Here is a 26,475-nt window from a genome sequence, read left to right as displayed (position 1 = left end):
AAAATTCAGGTCCAGGTTAGAGTAAGTCCACGATAATTTGATGTAAGCTTCTCCACTGAGTTGTTTTATAGAACTTTACTAAAGCAGGTAGTGCTATGAACAATAATGCACATTTCTCCAACAAGAAGTTATTTTTCTCTGAATAGCATATGCTGCATTGGTCAGGAAGGTAGACCCAGCCAAAGTATATATTCTTAGTACACTAATCATAGCTCTCAGCTTTCCAGATTTTCTCAGAATGTCCAGATTTTTGACTCATATTTTTGGTCCATTTCTAATAAAATTTTAATATTCTGGCAAATCACTGGCAAATCATTGAGGACTGAAGTCAGAAAATAATGTCAGACATTTGATTTTCAGACTTCATATGCTTCAGAAAATTCAAGATACTGCAAAACATGTTATTCTATCAACTTTCTAAGTTTATAAGAGCAATATTTAAAAAGTGTCCCTATTTTTGGACATTTGTCCCCATATTATTTGTGTCTTTGTCCAGATTTCTTGCTCTAAGGTTGAGAGGTACGACTCTCATACACTGATAGTGGGAGAAGATTTCCTCTCACAGCAGTATTTAGTAAGTTGACATTTCAATAACAAAAGTTTGGTGAGTAGTGATTTGGCTTAGTATTCACTGATGAACTGCCATGAAACCAGTAATATACTCCTTTTATCTTACTGGCAACTCAAAGGTTTTTTTATCTTGCCACTTAACAAGGTTTCTCATCTTGCCACTTAAGGGTTTCCCAAAACTAACACTTCCTGCCCAAATTTGGTAATAAAACTAGAGTTATTGAAGGTTAGCTAGAGATCTTTCATAAAAGAACACAAAGGAATCTATGCCATCTGAATTTAATTATCTAAACTGGCTAAAACAAGGAGTATTGAAAGATAAAATTTAACACGTTCAAATATTACATTTTGCTGGATATGATTTACCTGAAAGTATACCACATAGCTAATCTACTAAGCTATCAGCATCTAATTTATAGCTTCATAGGTCTGATAGTCAAGCTTAATACTTATTGGCCTTCTAGAAACTTACTTTGTTTGTGTGTGTGTGTGTGTGTGTGTGTGTGTGTGTGTGTGTGTGTGTGTGTGTGTGGAATCCGGACACATGCTCGACTAGCATATGTCCGAAACACAAAACATTGAACACACATACACGAAAGCGCTTAACATCGACAAGCACTTCCGTGTATGTGTGCCTGTTTCGTAGATTGGACTACAGTGTGGGTAAGGGACAATTTCCTTTTCCCCGCTGTAGTGTGATCTCGGAGTGAGAATAATAAAGTAGGGGGGTGTGGGGGGTGCAGGGGGGCAAAGCCCCTCTGCAGAAACATAGATTTATTTTTTTGAACTACACATACATGGAAGCGCTTATATGTATGTGTGCTCGATGTTTTGTGATTTGGACATATGCTCGTCGAGTATGTGTCCTAGACCCATATATATATATATATATATATATATATATACATACATACATACACACACACACACACACACACACACACACACACACACACACACACACACACACACACACACACACACACACACACACACTCACACGCACATATAAAATGTGTGTGTATGTATAGTGGAGGACTAAGACTTTCCCTTCTGTCAGACTCATGATAAAGCCTGTTGAGTTGATTTAATGGGCTGCAAGTCAATGCGTTGGGTTTGAAGTAAGGTGAGTTGATTATGTGTGACTCAAACAAAAATGATACTTGTATATTTAAACATATGTATGAATATGTGTGGAAATACTTTATGTACATGTGTGTATGTGCGCACTAATCTTAATATGTGTATATATCAGCATATTTTAATTTATCAAAATTCATAAGCATTGAACTACAGGTAATCAGTACTGGTATTTTGAAAATCAGCATACTGAAAAACTGAAGAAATCGAAAAAAAGATTGCAAAAGGAAACAGTTACACTATGCCTATTGGTACTCACCTGTCAAGTTCACTTGTAATCCATTCATAAAGCTGGATCAGGTTTGCCTGAAAGATATTTCTGGTTATGAACACATGTTGGATGCTGTCCTGGAAATTGCTGCCCTCTAGGCACACTACTAATCTTCCTCTAAGGATTTTCTCCATAACTACTTATACCACAGACATTAATCTAATAGAATTGCAGTTCCCTGGATGTTTATACTTCCCTTTACACTAGATTATCACACTTGGCGTCAGTCAGCCCACAAGCACTTTAACACTGGTCAGTGAACTGCTGAAGATCTCCATCAAGAGGTTGTCCAGCACACTGTCTAAATTCCTGAGGATTTTGTGAGGCAAACTATCTGGTCTTTGTGCTTTATCCTCCCTCTTCACTTTCTTTCTTTCTCTCTCTCTCTCTCTCTCTGTCTGTAGTGGTGTCTGTCCATTGTCGTCCCAACCCTGACCTGCTTCCCTCTTGACATGGCATCTTTCCTTTCCTTTCCATTGTGAAGTCTGAAACAAAGTGTTCTGTCATTACCTGTTCTCTTCTAAATGTTGTATGATCTCCCTCCTATCTTTGTTTAGCCTTGCCAGGTCTTGTCCTTCTTTACACACCTCTGCTATATTCCTAAGGAATTCCTTCATCCCTTTTTAAGCTCTTCTTCCAGATCCCTTTCAGTTTGCAATTTTGCTACAATTGCCATCTGTATAGTTTCCATGCATTGTGCCTCCTCCATCTCCCCACCCTGTCCCTTAACGTCTCGTAGGCCATTATCCCCAAGCTATGTCAGAAACTTGTCCTACCTTGATTGGTACATTAATCCAGCTAACAGATCATCAATAAAAATTAATTTGGAAAATTATTTTATTACTTTATTAACTAATTAACAAACCAACCAAGCACAGTCCCCTGTCACCAGTATTTTCAAAGTCTCAACTGCCCTCCCAAAAAATAAAAAATAAAAAATAACACTTCTATAAGTCCAAACAACAAAGCTGACTGCTTACGCATAGGCTTAAAGCATCAAAAACTTCTAAGCACCATCAATTAAAGACCAGCTTTCAGAAAAATCAGTAATGCAGCCTTGTAGTGAAAAAAGCACAATTAAAATTGTGGAGTGGGGCCATACATTCATTAAGTGTGCAGTAAGAGCGACATTATACAGTTAGCTCAGAATAATTAGCTAATTTGCTGGTGAAAGCAGAACCTATCATGCAAAGATGTGAACAGTGCTACAGCAGGTCAGATGACCCATGGGCCTAATAACGACATGTAGCATGTCTTTGATGATGTGCATTCACAAGTGCAACAACAAGGTATGAACACAGGGCTATATACATAGTTACCAGATGCCCCCATTTGAACGGGACTGTCCTGAGATCAGCAGCCCAATCCCAAGTTCCACATTGCCGGTTAAAATCCCGGTGAAACAGCCTCCTCTTTGTGATTTTTGATTGGCTAGTATACCGGCATACAGGCCAATCATTAATCGCAAAGCGGGGTCAATTCTGATCAATGCGGAACAGTGGGCTCTGCTCCACTTTGTGATTTTTTGAGCATGTGTGCCAATCAAAAATCCCAAAGTGGAGCTACTTATGTTTAATGCAGAACTGCTGCTGTTCCGCATGAAAGACCTTTTTTTTTTGGTCCTTATGTCCCTACCTGGCCATTTAAAAATCTGGCAACCATCCTGGCTATAAAGCAAAGTCCATAATATTGTTCATAATGTAAACAGAAATGAAATGGGTGTACAAAGCAGGCAAAAAGGGGAAAGACCAAGCAAAAGAAAATGCAGAAAGGCAAGGTGAAAGGAAAACTAGTGTCAGGAGGGGGAGAAAGGGCATTTTTTTTTTTGGGGGGGGTTGGGGGACAGCGATTTTTTTTTTTTTTATACAAGATGAGTAGAGGAGAAAGGCATGGAGAAGGAGTGGGTATGAAGAAGGGAATATTGATGCAGCAGGGACATTTGAACCAGCACATATGTCATACAAAGACAAACAGTGGAGGTGCTGACACAAATGATGGGGACCACAAAGGAGATATAGAAACAAAGGGAAGACAACTAGTGATGGACAGGACTGGACAATAAACTGGGGAGGGAAATGACCAACAAAGAAATGGAACATCCTGATGGTGTACTGAGAGGGGTGACAGATGACTGCCAGACTGCATAATGTTGCTCTTAATCAGAAGTCATCTGCTTGATTGCCTTCATGGCCAGGCCTAGCCTCTGCTGCCCCAGTGGTCAGGGCAAGGCAGCATTTGGATGCATGCAGGTGTCCTGCTATGGTTCCACAAAAGGTGTCACTAGGTCTTCTATCTCTCACTGAATGACACAGCAGGACCCCCGGCCATGCTCAGTGATGGATAGCCTACACTCCACACTGGTGAACCAGCATCAGAGGCACTAGTGAGCCCTCTAGGTTACCCCACCTCACAAGATGACCATCATCATGCTGTTGATAGGTGAACATGGAGACCACTGGAGACCCAGAACTGATGGTGAAGCAGGTGCACAGCATGATAGCTGTTGTTGCACTTCATAGATCATCACACCCAACACTTCCACATAAAATATGAATGCAAATGGAGAGAACCAAAAACAAAAGAAAGGCAAGTATTAAAATATAAAAGATGGTAACTATAAAGAGAAAAATGGAATTAAAAGCAGTCATCAGCAGGTTATGCTGCATAAGTTGGCATTGTAGGCCTCAGACAAGTAAAATGCATCTATCTATGCAACTGCAGAACAAAAGTAATTTACAAACCTTAAACAAATCTACTACAGAACCATGTGTACAATCGATATGACAATCACAATAACGGAGGAGTGCCAGGCACCCAGTATTACTGCAGCACAGGTTAAGCTGCATTGTCCAAGGCCAAGAATACAGCTTGCATGGGAGCCGACAATATCCCTGGATGTATTCTACATGAACTACAAAGTGAACTGGCACCACATCTGTGTGCCCTCTTCAATCACAGCCTCACCTCAGGCTTTGTCCCTACCAAACAGTGCACTGCTACAGTCATCCCTCTCCATAAAGGGGGAGCGACTACAGATCCTGGGAATTATCACCCCATTAGCCTGACAAGTGTGATATGTAAGGCTATGGAGCGCATCATCATGGACCTAATTAACAAGGATATAGGGAGTCTCCATACTATACAGACCATGCAATTTGGATTTGTGAAAGGTAGATCATGCCTGCTCAACCTGGTTGACTTCTTTGAGTCAGTGACCAGAGCTGTGGATGTGGGCAAGGCAGTTCATACAGCCTACCTCAATCTGGCCAAGGCCTTTGATACCATTCCCCCACTCAGGAATTATTGATAAACTCACCAAACGAGGCATTAATCCCTATAGCACTAGGTGGGTTGAAAACTGGCTCACAGATAGAACCCACAGTGTGAAAGCAGTGGACTCCAAGTCAGACTGCTGACCAGTCATGAGTGGAGTCCCACAGAGATCGGTCCTGGGTCCTCTCCTGTTTGGCATCTGCTTCTCAGAAGTCCAGGCCAACACAGAGGGATGCTAGCTGACCAATTTCACAGACAACTTCAACCCAGGAGCCATTATTAACTCCCCAAGTGATGTAGACATCCTAAGAAAGGCCTCACTGAGACCAATGACTGGTGTCGAAACCATGGCCTTAAGCTTAATGCCAAAAAATGTGTCATCATCCTCTTTGGGAATAACTCACTTCCCACTAATTACCACATCAATGGGAACCCACTGAACACTGAAGGCATTATAAGAGATCTGGGGACACAGGTTGACAGCAACCTCTCCTTTGACCACCACATTGCCACTGTAGTCAGAAAGTCCTTCTATGTGGCACATCATATTACCAAGGGTTTTGCATCCAGGAAAAAAGAGATCATCATCTCTCTCTACTCTTTCCTCATTAAGCCAATCATCGAGTATAACGCCCCATTTGGCATGTACCTCACTAGACACATGCAACAGCCACAAAAGTACCTCATGAAGAGGATCCTAGGCCTTAAACATATATCCTACATGGATAGACTCAAAAAACTTTAGCTATTCTCTGTCTCATATCGTCTACTAAGAGGCGATCTCTGCTTGACTTACAAAGCCATGTCTGACCCAGCTCTATTAGAAGTGCTACATCTAAAGAAATCCAAATCTCTCCGCACCACATGCTCCAGAGACCTCAACCTTATTACCACAGTCAACAGAACATGCTGGAGGGACAAGTTCATAACCCAGAGACTGCTCATGCTCTGGAATAGACTTCCCATACATGTTGAGCAGAGCACCTCACTGGCCCTCTTCAAGAGAAATCTTGATGAGGGGATGGGAAATAGAAAGTTCACCCTGGGGATCACTGCAGTGGCTGTACTTGATAGAGGCACTGGGAACTAACGTCGGGCGGCACGATGCTAGGGCACCTCTATGGGCTAGGCTTGTAAAGGCTCCAGGGCCATTAGCCTAGTACACACCTATGAACCTATGAACCTATAACCAGTCACCTGTGTGTAGGACAGTGACATGATGCTTGGGTGGCAGCCAGTATAAGTGCAAGGGCCATCAAAGATAGGCAGTAGCAACCGCCTTGAACAAATAAAGTGCACTGCCCTGAGTAAATTATGAGCAGAGAGTATTTGCCAGATGGCAGATATTGACATTCCTGGCACCAAATGGTACCATCCTATATATACCTTTGCCTCATTGTACTAAAGTGAATATGCACAACCCTGTGGTAATACCATACCCTGACATGACAGCCACTCTGAAATATTACCTGGCAGCCTTACACTGGCATGCCTATGGTATGCAAGGTGTAACTAACACAGACATGAACAGTGAAATGGCGACTGTGACAGTAATCCATGGCAGGGCAACAAGGTCATTGTGTATTAATGGTACAGTGGATGTATAAAGGGATAGCACTGAACAAGACCAATTGCACATGTGCCAGAGTAGAGACCAACACCCATAATGGTGATGGCACAGTCATTGTCTCTCCAGTCAGCATCTGACATTGTGGGAAAAACCTGACAGTTGGGAGGATCGTAACACAGTACCACTTGTAATTAAAATGTATAAAGCAAAGTTGTAAAAAAAAATGTGAAACTATTTAGAAGCACTGCAAACATAGGCAGCAAAGAAGGTAACTAACAGTTACATATGTATAACATCAAACCCACATACATATCCCAATGCCTGGTAGGCATGTGTTACTGTCACACTGGCCATTCACTGCTGTGCCATAGCAGAGATGACTGGAGTACTGTTTTGCCTGTGTGACAAAGTATGTGAGGGTATACAGTGCCTGGATCACTTGAGTGGAGTGCTGGGCAGCCACCTGGGTACATTCCCTGCCTCTATAGTGTCATCTGCCTCTGCACACTAGGACTAACATCATTCCCATAGCTACCATTCCTCTGCCTTCTTTGTTGGTAATACACAATAGGGCAGATAAATTGAGGTTCTGTACTACCAACTCCTCAACACCACATACCTGTGGTGAGTCTGTGCAGCACTGCACAGTGTGGTCATCCAATGTAATGCAGCCTACATAGAGGTGATGCACATGGCACAACCAGGCAATTACACCAGTTTAACATTGTCCTTGCCAGTAGGTGTTTGTTGCAGTGCCATTCCTTGGAGGAGTGCCCCTTTGGATGAGGACATTGACAGCCTGCATCAGTCCTAGTTGAGATCCCATGATACCTTTCACAGGCACATCCGCACAGCACAATGACAGCTGCACCATTTGTATCCCCTGGAACCAGTATTGTGCAATTATCCACAACATCTGGCAACCTGCCTCCCACAGGAAGTACTGCTCCCTCACTGCACAGTATACCCAGCTCCCTCAATCACCTGGCCATGTAACACACTCAACATCCTTGTTCAACCCTTATTCCCCTCCTTCCTTAAATGCAGCCATTACTGATCACTGTCACTATCACTGTGCCCATTCCTATCTGCACAGATGATGACTATTGCGCCCTGCCTTCACCACTGTATTACTTGAGTAGGTAATATATGATGCATAAAGTGGTCAGTCAGTGCACTGTAAAGCATAGCCTGGATGTAGTACTGAATACATCAGTTTTACTTTTTGTTATGTCTATTCTGGCCCAAAGTTGTGGATCAAGTGCCATCCAATTGTCAGTGTTGTAGCATACTGTACCCAGCTCTACCTCATATGATCTTCACCTGCATCCAGTACCTCTGACATCCCCTCAGCCAGCCTCACTGCACAGACCACAACTATCTTGCTGTAGGTCTCTGTAGCATATTGCAGCACACCACAGGGGTGTCTTGACAGTGGAAACAGGCCTTCAACAATCTGAACACATCTCCCAAATGTAGTGTACTGGAGTAGATTTAAATGAACAGGACAAGCCTGAGTCAATGACAGACTTTAATGCAAATGTACAACATAAAAACTCAATGAAAAAAGTAAAACTGAAAGTTGTTTAATGACACATACATTAATGAACAGTGTTTTCATCTTGCAGCAACAGACTTCATCAGACCTAGTACCACATCTGATAATCCCATTTAAATAACCCCCTTAATTAACAAACTTGAATTAAATAATAGGAACCTTCTTAAAACTTGATTGTCCTGTTCATTTTGATCTACTCCAGTACATTACATTTGGGAGACTTGTTTTTGGAAGTATACACTGCCACATTGTTGCTGGTTTTAATCCGAACACATGCTTGATCCCAATCTGTCCGAATTTCCCTTTAATCTGCCCTCAGTCACTACATCATGTAATACAATCCTCCATTTGGTATGTATAGCTCTAATGAACTCTCTCAACTAGAAGAAGTAAGTGTTTTATAACTGAAATAATTCAAGGTTTAAAAAAGCACTGTTATTCAGATGGACTAAAATCCATGTCCTTATCTTCTGCAGTCTATATATTTCATTGAGTTCATCTGCATCTTGCCTTGTGAGCTTTATCAAACCCTCCTCTCTGCAACCTATTTTTCCTTGAAAAGAAAAGCTACTTAATTAATACTCATTTCAAAGATCTTGTTCTACACAAAAATATTAACAGGACCCAATTGAGGGGTAAATTCATCATCCACTTATTCCACCACATATGGAACAATCTTTAAATACTTATTAGACAGAGTAAAACCATAATAACATTCAAACTTCAATTAGATGAGTAGAGGGGATCCTGTGTGTTAATACTAGGAGTCACTTGACTGCAAACTTCTAACTATGCCAAACTAAACATTATAGCATCTCAGTTCTCCCTTTTCCTTCTTTGCTCCTCCATTTTCTCCATGCTTTCCCTATTTCTGTAGCGTAATCCATAATAAACAGAAAATACTGTAACCTCTGGAATTATAAAAATGGATTATAGCACATCTTTATGCTAGCAAATGGATAAATATTCTTAGTATTCTCATGTACCTTCAAGAGTGTTCTGTTGTTGTTTAACTCAGTCAGAACCATACCTCTCAACCTCTCAAAGCAAGAAATCTGGACAAAGCCACAAATAATGGGGGAGAAAGGCCCAAAAAATAGGGTCAAATTTTAAATATTGCTTTTACAAACTTAGAAAGTTGATAAAATAACATGTTTTGCATTAACATATTTTTTCTGAAGAGCATGAAGTCTGAAACTCAAATGGCTGTCATTATTTTCTGTCTTCGGTCCTCAATGATTTGCCAGAAAACCACGACTATATGAGAAATAGACTAAAAATATGAGGCAAAAATCTGGACATCTTAGGAAAATCTGTGCAGTTGAGAGGTATGGTCGGAAAAGAATACAGAAAAATAAACAAACAAGAGTATACTATACCTTTAAGATAATTAGTATGCTGGGATGTAAATTGTGTGACCTGGGCTTTTGTCTTTAGTCCACAGTACAGTTGAAATGAAGGCACCTCATTTAGATCATTCTTTGTACCTTTTTCAACTATCCGGAACTGTAATGTTATATAATCCAGTAAAGATCTCACATAGTGTAAGAAGAAATTATTTTAATGGTCATTGTAATGCCATATTTTTGTGTTTTTAATCTAGGCTTGCTACAAGGCTAGGCCAGCAGCATGACCAAGAAATGCTGACTAAGGCCTCTACCACCAGATTTTGACAAATGTTCCAAATTTTGACACTTTTTTTTCCTGTTCCTCATAAAATGTATGGTTTTCTGGCAAATTATTAAGGACTGCAGTTACTAAATAATGACAGGAATTTAAGTTTCAGACTTCATATCCTTCAGAAAATTCATGGTAATGCACAACCTATTATTTTAGCAACTTCCTAAGTATATACTGTAAGAGAGATATTTTAAATCTGTCCCTGATTTTGAGCCTTTGTCCTCAATTATTGTTTGGCTTTGTTTCTGATTCTTGCACTAAGAGGTTGATGGCTATGTGTGTGTGCTAGCATGCCAGACAAAGACTTGAACAAGACATAGTAACTATTGGAATCATTTACTTACTTTCTGTTATGTAAATATAATATACTTTTTGTTATTTATTCTGCCTTCATTTTTTTCTGTATCCCTGGGCTGACATAGAAAAAGGTCTATGAAATCAATGCTCTACTCTTGTGAGCAAATAAAAAATAAAATACAAAAAAAATAAAAAGCACTTATTTATTTTGGCGGGGCATCATTTTTGCTCCATGAGTGCTGACCATCAAGCTTCCCTTCACTCATATGTACACTGTTTTAAAGGGGCCATCATCCAGACAGCCATTTGGGTGCTCTGTGCTCTCTCTTGCATGATAGCAAGGAGAGATTTTCTATTGTAATGGCCTAATCTTGCTTGTAGTAGTGACATGATTACTTGCATCACTGCAAGGACAATCTCTGCTGCAAGTTCAGCCTCTCCCAGATGCATCAACAGTGCTACCATCACCAGCATGGATGGTCATGCCCGTGACTTCTTGGCACTTGCAGCCTGCATCACGATAGGCTGACATTCTTCAGATGAAGCTTTGTGATCAGATCAATAGTAAGAGATGGGCATGAACCACCATCCCTTTTTTTTCAAGGGATGGACATTCCCATCTTCTCTGCATATACAATCAAATGCCCGAGTCATTAGTGGAACTTGGGTTGCTTGGTCTGTAGTCTGAGCTTTATCCTTCTATGCCACGATGCAGGCCATCATTTGCATTTACTGTGCTTTTTGCCTTGTTTTTTGGATTTTCAATGTAAGAAAAAAATTAAACCACTTAATTTTCATTACACAGTCATTTGCAATCTTGCTTTCAAAAATATATACTTGTCACACTCCACTGAACCAACAATGTATCATCAGTTTGACTCTTCTGTTCAAATGCACATGATAAGAAACAACTGCATAAAAGATCAGCCTGCCAAATATTAGTTTGTGCATGTAAGACAAAACCTGGAAAAACACATTAAAAAATTGTCATATTTATTAGGTGGGAGCAATAGCTTTTCTATCATAATGGCTACATTATCCATATTATCTTGAAATGTAAATGGCCTTACAAGTATAAGCAAAAAGAAAAGCACATTGAGTTATATTAAGAAATGCAGAGTACAAACAGGAATGCTGCAGCAGGAAATACATTCAGAAAGAAATGGGCATGTGAATTTAACAGACAATTTCAGGGTAGATATTCTGCAGAATATCAGGATCAAAGGAAAAGAATAGTAATAATACTGATTGCTAGAGGGGCACCAATAGTGATAGAAGACGAAAAGAAAGAGACAATAATGATAGATTTGTGGTAGTAAGGGACTACTGGCAAGGGAGGAGGATTATGCTGGCATGTATTTATATTCCACCAAAAACAGCTATCATGGAGCATAAGAAAGTTTTGGGACAAATAATCAGCTTTCCAATGACTGCCTGGGTCCACATGGGTGGGACAACAGGAATAAAGAAGAAGAGGCCATTCTAGATTTCTGTTTGGCAAATGGCTTGATGGTGGCCAACACATGGTTCAGCAAGAGAAGCAGCCACAATATCACATGCAAAAGTGGCCAACATGCAACCCGGGTAGACTTCCTCCTTAGCAATTGAAAAATCATCCCCCATCAGCCCACACCATAAAGCACTGGTAGCCACAATCAGCTGTAAGCAGTGGTCAGAAAATGTTCTAATGTAAAGACCAGAAAGTTGACTGGAGAGAAAGCACAACAGATCAAGGAATTACTCAGGGCTCTAGCACCTCAAAAAGAAGAGAAAATAGGTGAAGTTGAAGAAGAATAACAGTACCTCAAAACAGCATATGTGAGGACTATAGAACAGATATGCAGCCAGGCCAGGTATAGAAATAATGTACATAAGGAAAGCTGGTGGTGGTGGAATGAAGAAGTACAGGAAATCATCAAAAGAAAGAAAGAGTGCAGGAAAAAGTGGGAGATAGAAAAGACAGACCAGGCTAGAAGGAATACTGGTTGACTAACAAAGAGGATATAAAAGGAGTTGCAATAGCAAAGAAAATGACTTCAGAAAAGAAAACAGTCAGACACCCTTCATAAGGGATTCTAGCAACAACTTGTTCAAAAGTCCACAACACATCAAAGGCAGATGGAAGGAGTACTTCCAGCAGCTTCTGAACAAAGAAATCCCACAGAAGCTGTACTTCAAGTTTCTGCAAGAGGTGGTTGAGGCGAAGGGAAGTCTGAATGAGGAGGTCAAAACCAGAATCTGAGGGGCTGCAGCCGACAGGCACAGAATGTTAGTAGTAGTATGATAGACTACTGTATGGTACAGAAACCTAGGCAGTAAAGGCAGAGCAGGTGTGGAGGCTAGAGGTGATGGAGATAAAGTACCTGAGATTGGTGGTAGGATGCAGAATGAGGACATCAGAGCAGAAGCCAAAGTAGCTGCAATTGCAGAAAACATCAAAGAGAACAGATTATAGTGGTTCGGGCACATGTGCATAAAAACAGAAGATAATCTGGGGTAGAAGATTTGTGATAGACAGGAAGAAGACAAGAGAATATGAGGGCATCCAGCAAAAAGGTAGATGGATTGTATGAGAGAAGACCCACAACAATCAGGCGTAATTATCAAAGAAGTTAGAAGAGTCATGCTGAATCAAGAGAGATGGCTACAGTTAATACATCACCCCGGTCACATTTGGGAAAAAAGGGGAAAAGGATGTTGTTGATGATGTCGATGATGTTGTATCAGCTCACCTTCACTGAGCAGAGCTTCATAGCAGGAAATATTAGTTACAGGTGGGTCTGAAATTTGATTTGCAATAGTTAGGATGTATTGGAGCACCCAGAAGGGAAAATATAACAAAAGAGAGTAGCTTTCTGAAAACATTTTTAAAAATATATGATATGGAAGACATGAATTCAGTAGTAGAAACAGACAGAATTTACATATTATTTTGCAAGGTACAATAACTGGTCTACACTAGATAGAAATTATATTTCACAGGAATATTTGCATTTAATTGAAAGCTTCAACACACATCTAATAACTATTTTACATTGTGCACTAAGATACAAATGCAAGGTAATATAGTAAAAATTAGATACGGGTGGTTTTGTCACCTTCACTGAGTAGAGCGATATAGTGAATTTGCTGGCTGACAAATTCAGCTCAAACTTCATCACGACTCCCCTTTCCATGAAATATTTACTAGCATAACCCTGCCCAGCTGTTAACAGGCAGTAGGTCCTGGCTGCGCTCGCTAAGACCAAAAAACACAGCCTCATTTAGCCCTGACAATAACCTAGGATGCGTCACAAATAGCTGGAAACATGACTTGCCAGGATCACTTGAGTCATTTTTCAACTATAGCCTCCAAACAAGCTTTGTACCACAAGAATGAATGGTTGCAATGGTTATCCCACTTTACAAGGGTGGATCACCAACTGACCCCACAGATTACAGACCTGTTAGTCTGACTAGTCCAGTATGCAAAGCCATGGAACAAATTATTATGGAAATAATCAGCAAAGACATAGGCAACCTTTAGACGTTGGACCCAACCCAGTTTGGCCTTGTCAAAGGAAGATCATGCCTACTAAACCTGGTGGACTTCTTTGAGATGGTCACTAAGGCAATGGATGAGGTAAAAATGGCACATACTTCCTACCTGTATCTGGCTAAAGCATTTGATACAATACCCCACTCAAGGATAGTTGACAAACTCACTGAACTCGGCATAAACCCCTACATAACTCACAAACTCTTAGCTCTCAGACAGGATTCAGGAAGTCAGGATTGGTGAGACTACCTCCACTAAGAGACTGGTCACCAGCAGAGTACCTCATGGTTCTGTGCTTGGTCCACTCCTATTTGGCTTCTACTTCTTGGAGATAAAGGCTAATGTCAATGGACTTTGGCTGACCAAGTTCACAGATGACTGCAAATTGGGATGTATCATAGATTCCCCCATGGCATAAACATCTTATAAGAGGGTCTAATACAGACAAATAACTGGTGCCACAGTCACAAATTAAAACTCAGTTCCGAGAAATGCTATATAGTGCCTTTTAGGAAAATTGCCACCCAGGCTAATTACTACATCGATAAGACACCCCTAACAGTTGAACCAATAATCAGGGATCTGGATACATATGTAGACTGTAATCTGGCCTTTGACCAGCATGTAGCCAAGGTAGTAAGAAAATCATTCTATGTTGCCCATCTTATAAGTAAGGGCATGGCATCCATGTCCAAGGAAGTCATAGTGCCACTTTATTTGGCCATTATCAGACCCATCATTGAGTATAATACCCCCTTTGACATTTACATGAGCAGACAAATGCAACAGTTGGAATGCCCACAAAGGTTCCTTACCAGGAAAATTCAGGGTATAAACACACAATCCTATGTGGCTCACCTTAAAGCCCTATCACTATACTCAGTCCCTTACAGGTTACAGAGAGGTAAAGCTGATTCTGTGTCTGGCATATAAAACATCCTCTGATTCAGCTCTCATGGACGTTTTGCATGCCCCCAAAATGAACAACATTGGAACCACTAGACTCAGGGATTTAAATTTTGCTTGCAGCATAAATAGGACATGCTGGCAAGACAGATATGTGTGTCTCAGAGGATTCCCAAGCACAGGAACAGAGTCCCCACCCATGTGAAGTATAGTCCATCCCTAACTCTATGTAAGTATAACCTTGACAATGAATAGGAAATCAGAAATTCACCCTGGGTCTGGACCCCATGTCTCTGACAGACAGAGGCAGACAGTAACTATGCCCTAAATGGGTCTATATTAGAACATCGAAGTGTTAAAACATTGAATGTTCTAATATCGACCCCTATTCAGTGAACGCTTGAAATAGCGAAGCTGCAGAACACTGAATATTTTCCTAGGGAAAGTATTTGGTGGGCCGTTTCTGCTGCTTCGCTATTTCCTCGACTGTGGTGTGAAGGTGACAGAACGGGTTAAGGTAAGTGTGCAAATGGATTGAGGTAAGGTGAGTGTGTGATAGTTAGGGATCTTAGGGATAGGGAGCGAGTAAGGTGAGTGTGTGATAGTTAGAGACCTTAGGGGTAGGGAGCGGGTAAGGTGAGTGTGCGATAATTAGGGACCTTAGGGTTAAGGTTGGGTTAAGGTAAGTGGATAGTTAGTAGTGTATGTACGGTTTAGTGTAGGGTTTTGTGAAGTGTGTATGTGTGGATTATGTATTTTGGTGTGCTTGTGCTATGTGTGTGTTTTCTCAGAACAGCGATTTTTTTTCCCTTGGAAAAAATTCGCTGTTCTGAGCATTCGAATATATCACATTTTGAGATTCCATGGTTGAGCTTATGGTGTTCGATATTTTGGAATTCCGATAATGTCATATAGACCCGCCCTAACCAGCATGTACATCGCAAAATATTGCAAAATAACATACACAATGCATGAACCCTGCAGCTTTCACACATCCGTTATCCCCGTTTCATCCTTCCTTATCTCATCTTGTCATACCCTCACTTACTGCCTCTCATTCATCCAACTTCCCTGTTCTGTTTGCTTAGCTTGACTTGAATGGAGCACAGTCCTGCATGAACCTGGTAATACCTCATCAAACCTCAGCACACACTTCTGTTCTGTTTCTGCCATTTCAGAAAAGCAGTAATGAATTTCAGGAATTGAAATTAAAAGTTATGAAGGAAATCCTGAAACTGCTATTTAGCTTTAAAAGCTGCAAAAGGTATTGCTGTATGACTGATGAGGAGTTCAAGGATTTCCTCTGTATGTGTTCATAGACTATAAGTGCTGTGGAGTGAAGGTAGATGGTGATGTAGACTGAAGAGAGTAAGAACAGGAGTGGCTATATAGAAATGAGGTTGGTGTGACAGAGGCTTAAGGGAGTGGCCAGTTGGATATAAAGGTCAGGAGCCTGGGTGTGGGTGGGAATGGGGTAGGGTATAGGGAGCGGAGTGGGTCTGAGCATAGCGAAGAGTGAACGAAGCAGGAAGAGCCAAATTTATGGTATGTGCAAGTAAAAACAATCAATTGCTCTGAACTATTGACTTCTTAGTAGTAATTTTTTTTGTCTGTTATAACACTTGCTATTGCAGATGTTAGTGAGACTGCCTTGGTATGGGCAGCTGGGAGCCTAAATAAATTTATATAGTAAGAGGGCTATGGTTAAATAGAATGATGGAAAGAGTTGGGAAGGGAGTCTATAGGGAAAATATAAAATTTAAAAGACATCTGGTGACCAAATTACTATGGGGACTAGAGGAAAAACTATAATCCAGTACCATGTGGAAGTTATTGTAATAATATTGAAAGAGGAAGAAACAGATTAAAAAATTCCCTGCTGCTAGCTCAGGTGTTTGTATTTAGCAAGTTAAGGATGATCATAAAATACAGCTTTCAAAATAACCTTTATGTGGTGAAACATACATATAATAGTGTTTGGGTCTTCAGAGCAGCATAAACTCCTGGTATCTTTTAGGTTTCACAGAGCTGGATTTTTGTGCAGTAAAAGGAGCTGTAGTAGTGTCGTGAATGCTGGGAATGCACAGCAATTTAGGGAACAAGTGGACAAACACACCATGAGACCAGCAGGGGAGGACTACCTATTTAAAAAAAATCAGTTAGAATATAACTTTAAGGGAAATTGTAATGTTATATCAAGAATGTAACAATTATGGATAGGAAGGTCATATAAGAATATCAGAGTTAGGAAAACTGCAAACAAGATGGGAAAAGGTGAAAGACAGTAAATAGTATAACGAAAATGCTTAGAAAACATGGCTAGAAAAGGGACAATAGAAAGTATGATAAAAGAATGGTACACCAACTCAATCCATTAGTGAATTAAATTATACCACATTGCCAGTTCTACTGAGTAAAAGAGTAAATTGTCACAAAAAAGACTGAAAACACAGGAGAAGAGTGAATTTCAAAAATCATTCCTCTCCTTTAAACTTCTTTTTGCAGGGGGGAGGGGAGCAAGCCCCTCACACCCCAAAACATATATATATAACAATTCCCAAATTGTCATACCTTGAAGAAAAGGGAATATTCCGAGAAATGGCATTTCAGACTTAGTATATACAAGTCCAATCTTTTGGCCATTCAGTGTCCGTATTTCAAGACTCACTCTAGCAGGTCCTGACTTTTCAAATGGTTACCAGTATAAAGATATATTCTTTTTAGTGTAGCTTTGAAAGAATACTTCTTTGAGCTGAGTACCACCTATGACAAAATTTATGATGGCTGTCACTTCACCCCTAGGGAAGGGCAAGTAAACTACATCACCACAGACCACAGCTGCCTTCCCCACATGGATGCATGCTCCTATATGCCCACTATCAAGGCTAACACCCATTGATGGCTTGGCGAGCCTAATACCTACCACAGGCTCTGACTTTTGCATCCTAACCCATTCTTTAAAGAGACTGGTGCATCCCAAAGCCAGCTCCACCCTGACTTCACTCTCAGGATAGAACTGCCAGCTCCCTTGGATGCCTATGCCACTAACTGCTCCCAAGTTGTCTGTGCTGAGTTAGTTTGTTATGCTTCTGCTCCACCAGGATTGGATCCAAGTCTCCAAAGTTTTTGATTAGTACTAGAAGCTGCATTGTTAATTTATTGGATTTAAAATAACTGCATATTGGGAAGCACAAATTCTAGTAAAATCAATCAAATAAAAAATAAATGCCCAGAAACTTGACAAAAACTACTTCTTCAATGTTTAAGTTATCTAAGCTGGTGATTTTAAGACACTCAGTAGTTTGGACATAAATATCTCCAGCAGAAAGTTTATGTTTCTGACAAGTAAAGAAAATTGATTTTGCCTTGGAGTTACATGCTGTGAAGGCTGCCAGCCTAGCTAGATAGAATTTTGTAAATAATTTTAAGTCATTGTAAATATTAATATAATCCACGGGCATGTTTTTATAAATGTAAGAAAACTAAATGTAAGAAAACTGTGTTATATGTTTTGAGCTTTAAAAATGCTGGAAGAAAACTGATAAGTGAAGCATTTTGTGACTGTTTTATCTCAAGCTCGGAGACAGGATGTCTGGACTAAGACATTCTTTCTATTGTCTTAGGACAAGAGTTAATTACTGGGTTTTATATGTAAAGTGTCCTTTATTGCTGTGGTTTCCTGGCAGGTGCAAGATTACACACAAATGTTAAATTTTGAGTTCTGTGAGCCTGGGAAACTTCAGCAGAGGTGTCAAAAATGATGTAATATGAAATGACTCAGCTGTAATGTGTATATCAATTTAAGACTATCTCAGAGATAAAGATTTGGGCATTTTGGATTTTGTCTAAAGATGACAACAACTCACCAGGCACTTGCTTTGCTCTGTATGTAAGAAGTATTTATAACTTAATATTTCTCTGAGTTAAACAGAAATATAGCCAGATTAGCCCAGCTGTTTTCTATATTTAAGTCAGACTATCCTACAATATTGTTTTAAAAAGTTTCCTGTGATCTCTGAACTCTTGATTCACACTCTGTTGAATTGATGAGATTTGTCTTGTGTTTTTATTAGTTATTATTATTAAATATTTTTACATGTTTCAACTGTGGCTGTTTTGTGTAGGGATAATTTAAGCTGTTAGAGTACATTGCATGTATTTGGTGATACTTTCCAAGCCACTCCAATAGTCTTGCTGTTTGGCACACTTACTGTTTGGATAACTGTAATATTACACAGTGAAATTGGTCACCCTTTGGGAAGGGCCTTATAGTAGCTGTTTTTAGTGGTTGGTGGCAGTTGGCACTATCTTATAGTCTGGGCAGAAAAGGGGCACAGCTGGAGAACCTATGTCAGCTTTCTCCAGGAGAGTCTGTGTGTTTGTATCTAAATCAAATCTTAAAGTGTGTGTGTGTGTGTCAGCTACTTGGACAGGGACACAAAGCACTGATTGGACAGAGCGGGTGCTGGAGTTTTTAGCTTGACCACTAGGCTGAGATCTGGATACTATAGCTGTGCCTGTGGGGAGTCTTATTGGGGATCTGGAGAGAAAGGGAGAAACCAGCTCCAGACTGACTGTGATCTCTGTGTGCTCTTGAGAGAAATTGTACTTTACTGTGCATGTACTTGTTATCCTTCCAAAGTGCACACCCCTCACTGGTGCTAGTGTTGAGGATTGAGGCTCCTTGATTACTGGGACAGTGCATAGGTGTCATATATTAATTGTTTGCGAGTGGTGGGATATCCACATCAATTATTAATTGTTTGATAGTGGTGAGTTAGCCACATCACATACTAATTGGCTTGTAGTGGTATGGATAGTGAATTCCTGTAGCATGTGTACAATGAACATTGAAGGTGTTTTGTACTCTAAATCAGCCATGCAGTGAATATTCAGAGTTCAGATCACAATTGTTTTATTTCTTTTGTTAGCTTAGTTAGTCAGGGATAGCAGGCAAGCACAGACAGAGGCAGCATAAAAAGGAGATGCTGACTCTTTGCCAGAGTCATGGAGGTAATGGGGAAGGGAGTATCTGGGCCCCAGAAGGACAAAAGGTCTGTAAATTTCTTCTGAAGTTTACAGGGGAGGGGTTATTTTGATAGTTTCATTCATATGCTTGAGAGGGTATGTAAACAGTATGATGCTGACCAAAGGCTCTGGGTACAGTTCCTGACACCCTTACTTCATGGTAAAGCTGTAACTGTGCTGTCTAAATTATCTGATCATGAATTATTGGATTATACTGCGGTTAAGAATTGGTTTCTAAAATTTTTTAAGCTAACATCTGAAGCTTTTAGGAAAAAAGTTTCATGAGCATAAATACAAGGCAGATGAAGGTGTGTGTGAATATGTTGTTGAACTAAACAAATTATTTTCATAGGTGGGTGAGTGGATGTTGGGTCACCACTTTTGAAGGGCTGGCAGACCTTTTGTGAGGGAACAAGCCCTTAGCATTTTTGCCTGAGGACATGAGGATCTGGTTCGCTGGTAGACAATGTGCTACTTCAGATGATTTGGAGAAGAAAGGAGATCTATACCTAGCAAGCAGGGTATCACTACACAGTGCTGCTCATGGGTCTAATGGAACCCATGGTAGGCAGCCCAGACTGCCCCAACAGAATCTGCCAGTAGCAGGGGATGCCACTAGTCCAGGTACACATCCAGGACCTAGGGTTAAACATTTTGAATGCAACCAGTGGGGCCATGTGGCATACAGATTTCCACGGAGGCAAGGTGGGGAACAAAAGTTGAGGGAGCCAGTAAGTGGGAAAGACAAAATGCCAATAGTAGGTTGTATTGAGGCAACAAGGGTACCAAACTACCATCCTGCAGATGCCCTGATAGGGAAGGATTTTGATGAGGCAGTGCCATGCATTAATGCAGTTACACTCAGTCAGGCTTGGAGACAAGCATGTGGATCTGGTAGCCTAGGGAGACCCACACAGACTGCAGACTTGCAGCCAGGACTGGTGAGGTGATTACTTCAGGGAGGGAGCTACGCTGTAGCAGTGAGACTGAAGGTGAGCCACAGCTGCTTGTGGATACTGATGGTCCCTTGGACAGAGTGACTGTAAGGGCAGAAGTGAGTAGTAGTACCCAGGCTGACAGTGAGACACCGCTGTCAGAGGATGCCAGACTTCCTGTGGAAGGGGAGCTGGGAAGGGTTACAAAGAGAGAGTTGAGACAGGCTCAACTCTCAGACCCTATATTACAAGGCCTGAGGCAGGTAGCTAGTGAGGCACCTTATTCTCAAGGGAAGGGGTAATCTGTATACTGGGACAAAGGGTTACTGTATAGAGAGTGGACCCCTGATGGAGGGCTTGAGGGTGAGAGAGTACAGCATTTGGTAGTGCCTAGAGCCTACCATCTGGAACTTCTAGCCATAGCCTATGTTATTCCCTTAGCAGGTTGTATGGGTATAAAATGTACAAAGAAACATATTATGCATTGGCCTGGGATTTCCAGAGATGTAACAGGGTACTGCAGGACCTGTGAGTAGTGCCAAAAGTTAGGCAAGGCAGGAGACAAGGTGAGAGCTCTTTTGATGCCTTTGCCTGTGATTGTGGAGACATTTCAGAGGGTAGTTATGGATATTGTGGGACCTCTGAGTACCCCAAGTTCCACAGGGAAAATATATATCCTAGTAGTAGTAGATTATGCTACAAGATACCCTGAGGCAGTGGCTTTGTCCTCCATTGAGGCAGAAAAAGTGACAAATGCTTTGTTAGAGATTTTCAGCAGGGTAGGTTTCCTAAAAGAAATACTGACTGACAGAGGTGTCAATTCCATGTCAGACCTGCTGGCTTGCCTGTGGAAGTACTGTGGGGTGAAGCACATAAAGACCACCCCAGACTAATGGTCTTGTTGAGAGGTTAAACTCTACACTTAAGTCCATGCTACAGGCATTTGCAGACCAGTTTAAGAGGGAGTGGGACAACTATTTGCCCCATCTGTTGTTTGCTTACAGAGAGGTTCCCCAGAAATCCATGGGGTTTGAGTGTGAATCTCACAAGGAGTCTGTTGTGCATATGTCCTAAACCTCAGGACAAGGCTCAGGGAACTGATGGGCTCAGCCCAAGAGAACCTGGCAGAAGCCCAACAGCAGAAAAAGGTCTGGTATGACAGGAATGCTTGAGCTAGAGAGTATGCTGTAGGGCATCAGGTAATGGTTCTCATTCCTGTCAGACACAACAGTCTGCAAGCATCCTGGAAGGGACCCTACAAGGTGGTAAGGAAGTTCAGTGATTTTAACTACATGGTAGAACTGCTAGTGAGGAGGCAGGGGCAAAAATTGTACCATGTTAGCATGATGAAACCTCACCATGATAGGGAGGCCCTTGTGCCAAGTATTTGCAGGGGATTGCAGGAGGAGTCTGAGGGAAATCTGGTGACTAATCTCCTCCAGTGGAAGGGGTAACAATGACCCAGCAGCTATCTCTTACCCAGGTTTGAGAAATATGAGCAGTGTTACAGGAGTTTGGGGACATGTTCACTGGGAAACCTAGGTGCACCCACCTGGTGCAGCACCAGGTGGATACAGGACCCCAAAGGCCTATTAGGCAGGCCCCTATAGGATGCCTGAGAGAGTTAAATAGACTCCGAGGGAGGAGATACAGGAAATGTTGGAACTAGGGGTAATTCAAGAGTGCAACAGTCCCTGGGCCTCCCCAGTGGTGCTGGTGCCAAAGAGGGATGGCAGCACCAGGTTCTGTGTGGACTACAGGAAATTAAGTAGTCATACAGAGTCAGATGTGAAGCCCTAGAGCAGCTGGGTGGGGCTAAGTATCTTACCACCATTGATCTTTCCAAGGGTTACTGGCAGGTGCCCTTGACTCCCAGTGCTAGAGAGAGGTCAGCTTTTGTGACTCCTTTTGCCTTGTATGAGTTCAGGAAGATGCCCTTTGGGATGAAAAATGTTCCAGCAACTTTTCAGAGGCTGGTTGATCATATCCTAGCAGCAACGGGAGGGTTTGCCCTTACTTACCTAGATGATGTTGCCATCTACAGCCATTCCTGGCAAGAGCACCTTCAACATGTCATGGAGGTGCTGGCCAGACTACAGAGGGCAGGGTAGACCATTAAGCCTAGCAAATGTCAGGGGGGTATGGCAGAGGTCTCCTACACAGGACATAGAGTGGGGAGTAGTAAGATCAGGCCAGAACCTGCCAATGTGGAAGCCATTCAGGCATTGTCTGCACCTGTTACCAAAAAGTAGGTGAGGCCATTCTTAGGGACAGCAGGGTACTACAGAAAGTTTGTCCCCAGTTATAGTACCATAGCTGCTCCCCTCACAGACCTGACAAGAAAAAACAGGCAAGATAAAATAGTGTGGACCCCAGCATGTGAGCAGACATTCCAGAAGCTTCAAGAAGCTTTGGGAGGACCCCTTGTGTTAGCCAGTCCAGATTACAGCAAATAAATTGTTGTGCAGATGGATGCTTTGAACCATGGGGTGGGGGCTGTACTTAGCCAGATTTTGTCAGAGGGAGAAGAGTACCCAGTGATTTATCTCAGTCATAGGCTGCAACCCAGGGAGGAATGCTATGCAGGTGTAAAAAAGGAATGCCTAGCCATTGTGTGGGCACTGCAGAAACTTCAGCCTTATCTGTATGGAAGAAAAATTCACTGTAGTTACAGATTACAATCCCCTAACATGGTTACACAGAGCCAGCAAAATGTCATGCTGCTAAAATGTAGCCTAGGGTTGCAAGCATATGATATGTCAGTGCAGCATTGCAGTGGGGTTAGCAACGCCAATGCAGATGGGATCTCAAGACAGGGAATGGGGTAAGGTATACCCAGATAGACCTAACCTTCTCAAGCAACGTTTCTCATGGATTGCTTGAAAAACTAACTTGAGTTCTCTGGGGATATGTGAAGGCTGCCAGCCTAGCTAGATAGAATTTTGTAAATAATTCTATATCATTGTAAATATTAATATAATCCACAGGCGTGTTTTTACAAATGTAAAAAAAAACTAAATATAAGAAAATTGTGTTATATGTTCTGAGCTTCAAGAATTTAACCACATTGCACCCTGCTGGAAGAAAGCTGATAAGTGAAGCATTTTGTGACTGTTTGAGCTCAAGCTCGGAGACAGGATGTCTGGACTAAGAAATTCTCTCTATTGTCTTTGGACAAGAGTTAATTACTAGGTTTTATATGTAAAGTGTCCTTTTTTGCTGTGGTTTTCTGGCAGGTGCAAGATTACAAACAAATGTTAAATTTTGAGTTCTTTTAGCCTGGGAAACTTCAGCAGAGGTGTCAAAGATGATGTAATGTGAAATGACTCAGCAGTAATGTATATATCAATTTAAGACTATCTCAGAGAGAAAGATTTGGGCATTTTGGATTTTGTCTAAAGCTGACAACAACTCAACAGGCACTTGCTTTGCTCTGTATATAAGTAGTATTTAGAGCTTAGTATTTCTCTTAGAGTTAGATAGAAATATAGCCAGATTAGCCTAGCTGTTTTCTATATTTAAGTCAGACTATCCTACAATATTGTTTTAAACGTTTCCTGTGATCTCTGAACTCTTGATTAGCACTGTGTTGAATTGATTAGGTTTGTCTTGCGTTTTTATTATTTATTATTAAATATTTTTCAACCTTTCAACTGTGGCTGTTTTGTGTAGAGATAATTTAAGCTGTTAGAGTACATTGCATGTATTTGGTGATACTGTCCAAGCCACTCCAACAGTGTTGCTGTTTGGCACACTTACTATTTGGATAACAGTAATATTACACAGTGAAATTGGTTACCCTTTGAGAAGGGCCTTATAGTAGCTGATATTAGTGGTTGGTGGCAGTTGGTACTACTGTATATTCTGGGCAGAAAGGGGGCACAGCTGGAGAACCTGTGCCAGCCTTCCCCAGGAGTGTCTGTGTGTTTGTACAATGTGTGTGTGTGTGTGTGTGTGTGTGTGTGTGTGTGTGTGTGTGTGTGTGTGTGTGTGTGTGTGTGTCTGTGTGTCAGCTACTTGGGCAGGGACATGAAGCACTGGTTGGACATAGAGGGTACTGGAGGTTTTAGCTTGACCACTAGACTGAGATCTGGATACTATAGCTGTGCCAGTGGGGAGTCTTATTGGGGATCTGAAGAGAAAGGGAGAAACCAGCCCCACACTGACTGTGATATATGTGTGCTCTTAAGGGAAATTGTACTTTACTGTGTGTGTACTTGTTATCCTCTCAATGTGCACGCTCCTCACTGGTTCTAGTGGTGAGGATTGAGGCTCCTTGATTACTGGGCCAGTGATCAGGCATCACACATGTAACTAGAATTAATATCAGGCGAATAGCTGAATCATCAACATTTTGTATATTTTTTGCATTTTCACAGTTAAGAGACATTGTTGACACAAATAGTAGAGAGTAGCAGGCCCAACCTGAATTCCTAGGGACACCAACATCCACTGGTAAATGATGAGGAAATAGCCTTATGTTATTTTACAGCCTGTGATATGTTTTGTAAGTGACTAGAAAACACTATGAGATAGTTATGGAGAAACCATAATTTCATACCATTGTTGCGAGTTTAAGCTTTAGTTACATCTGGAAGCAATGACTCACCTACCTTGCCTTAATCAGAATAAACAAATGTATTCTAAACTGTTTAAGAGAGCAGTGCCCATTCCATAATGGGGTCTGAAACTATGTTTGCAGTCATAGATGAGACTGTTGTTAGTTAGGTGCTACAGGTATTGCATATCAATACATTTTCCAGAAGTTGAGATTTGGCAGTCAAAATCATAATCAAATGATATTTATTCAGACCAGCCAAGGGGCCATCCTTATACAATGGAGCAACAAGAATAAAGTGGAATACGAGATGTAAAGGAGAGATTGGAGATAAGCAAGAGCTATTACTATGCAAGAAGCCGCCATTTTAATGAAGATGGGATGAAGGAGTGAGATTTTTGGTAATGAGTCTATTTTTCTAATAGCTTACAGACCATTTTTGTAGCTTTTTCTGAAGTGGAAAGAAGGATGAAAATGAGGATGAAACATAATGTCTGCCAAAGGTGTAGTGGGGATGTGAGAAAGGTCTGACTGATGACAGTTGATCTCTGAGCTGGTTGACAAATGACTTGTTATGGTATTAGCCTTTATGGGGCATAGTATTAGATAATGACAGGGCAATGTTTTTGTTTATTTTTTTACAGACCTCTAAAGCATCTTTGGATGACTTTTAGGTAACAACTGATGTCCTTCCACATCTCTGTTGCAGTATTCTTTACAATAAGGATCCCCTGCCTAGGGCAGCCCTACTTCCAGCCAGTATACTAAAGCCTAATTGGGTACACCGTACATCACATGTATGCCCCCCACATGGTGCAGGGAATAAAGGTGATGTCTGGATGTACCATCCTCAGTACTTATTTGTCTCCAGTCCGAAGTACATCTTCGATTGTCAGTCTGAATGCCTGTTTGTCTGCTGGTTACCAAACTGTTTTCGGATAAGTGTCCTATTGTTTTTTTTTTATTTTCTTATCTTTCTTTTGCCTTGTTCTGGTTGTTGGGTTTCATGTCATCCAGAAAGGGGAAATGCAAGGGTGGGAGACCACTTCTCTGTAAAGATTGTTATGAGCAGTGTTTGTTTTGCTTAGGTGCTTCCCAAAGCCATACGTGTTGTGTAATTTGTCAAGCTTTTGTCCTCAAGAAGTTGTGAA

This window comes from Protopterus annectens, chromosome 4.part0, assembly GCF_019279795.1.
Source record: "Protopterus annectens isolate FY-2018-M chromosome 4.part0, PAN1.0, whole genome shotgun sequence".
In the NCBI taxonomy this organism is placed as follows: domain Eukaryota; kingdom Metazoa; phylum Chordata; order Ceratodontiformes; family Protopteridae; genus Protopterus; species Protopterus annectens.
Note: the sequence above shows the minus strand (reverse complement) of the source record.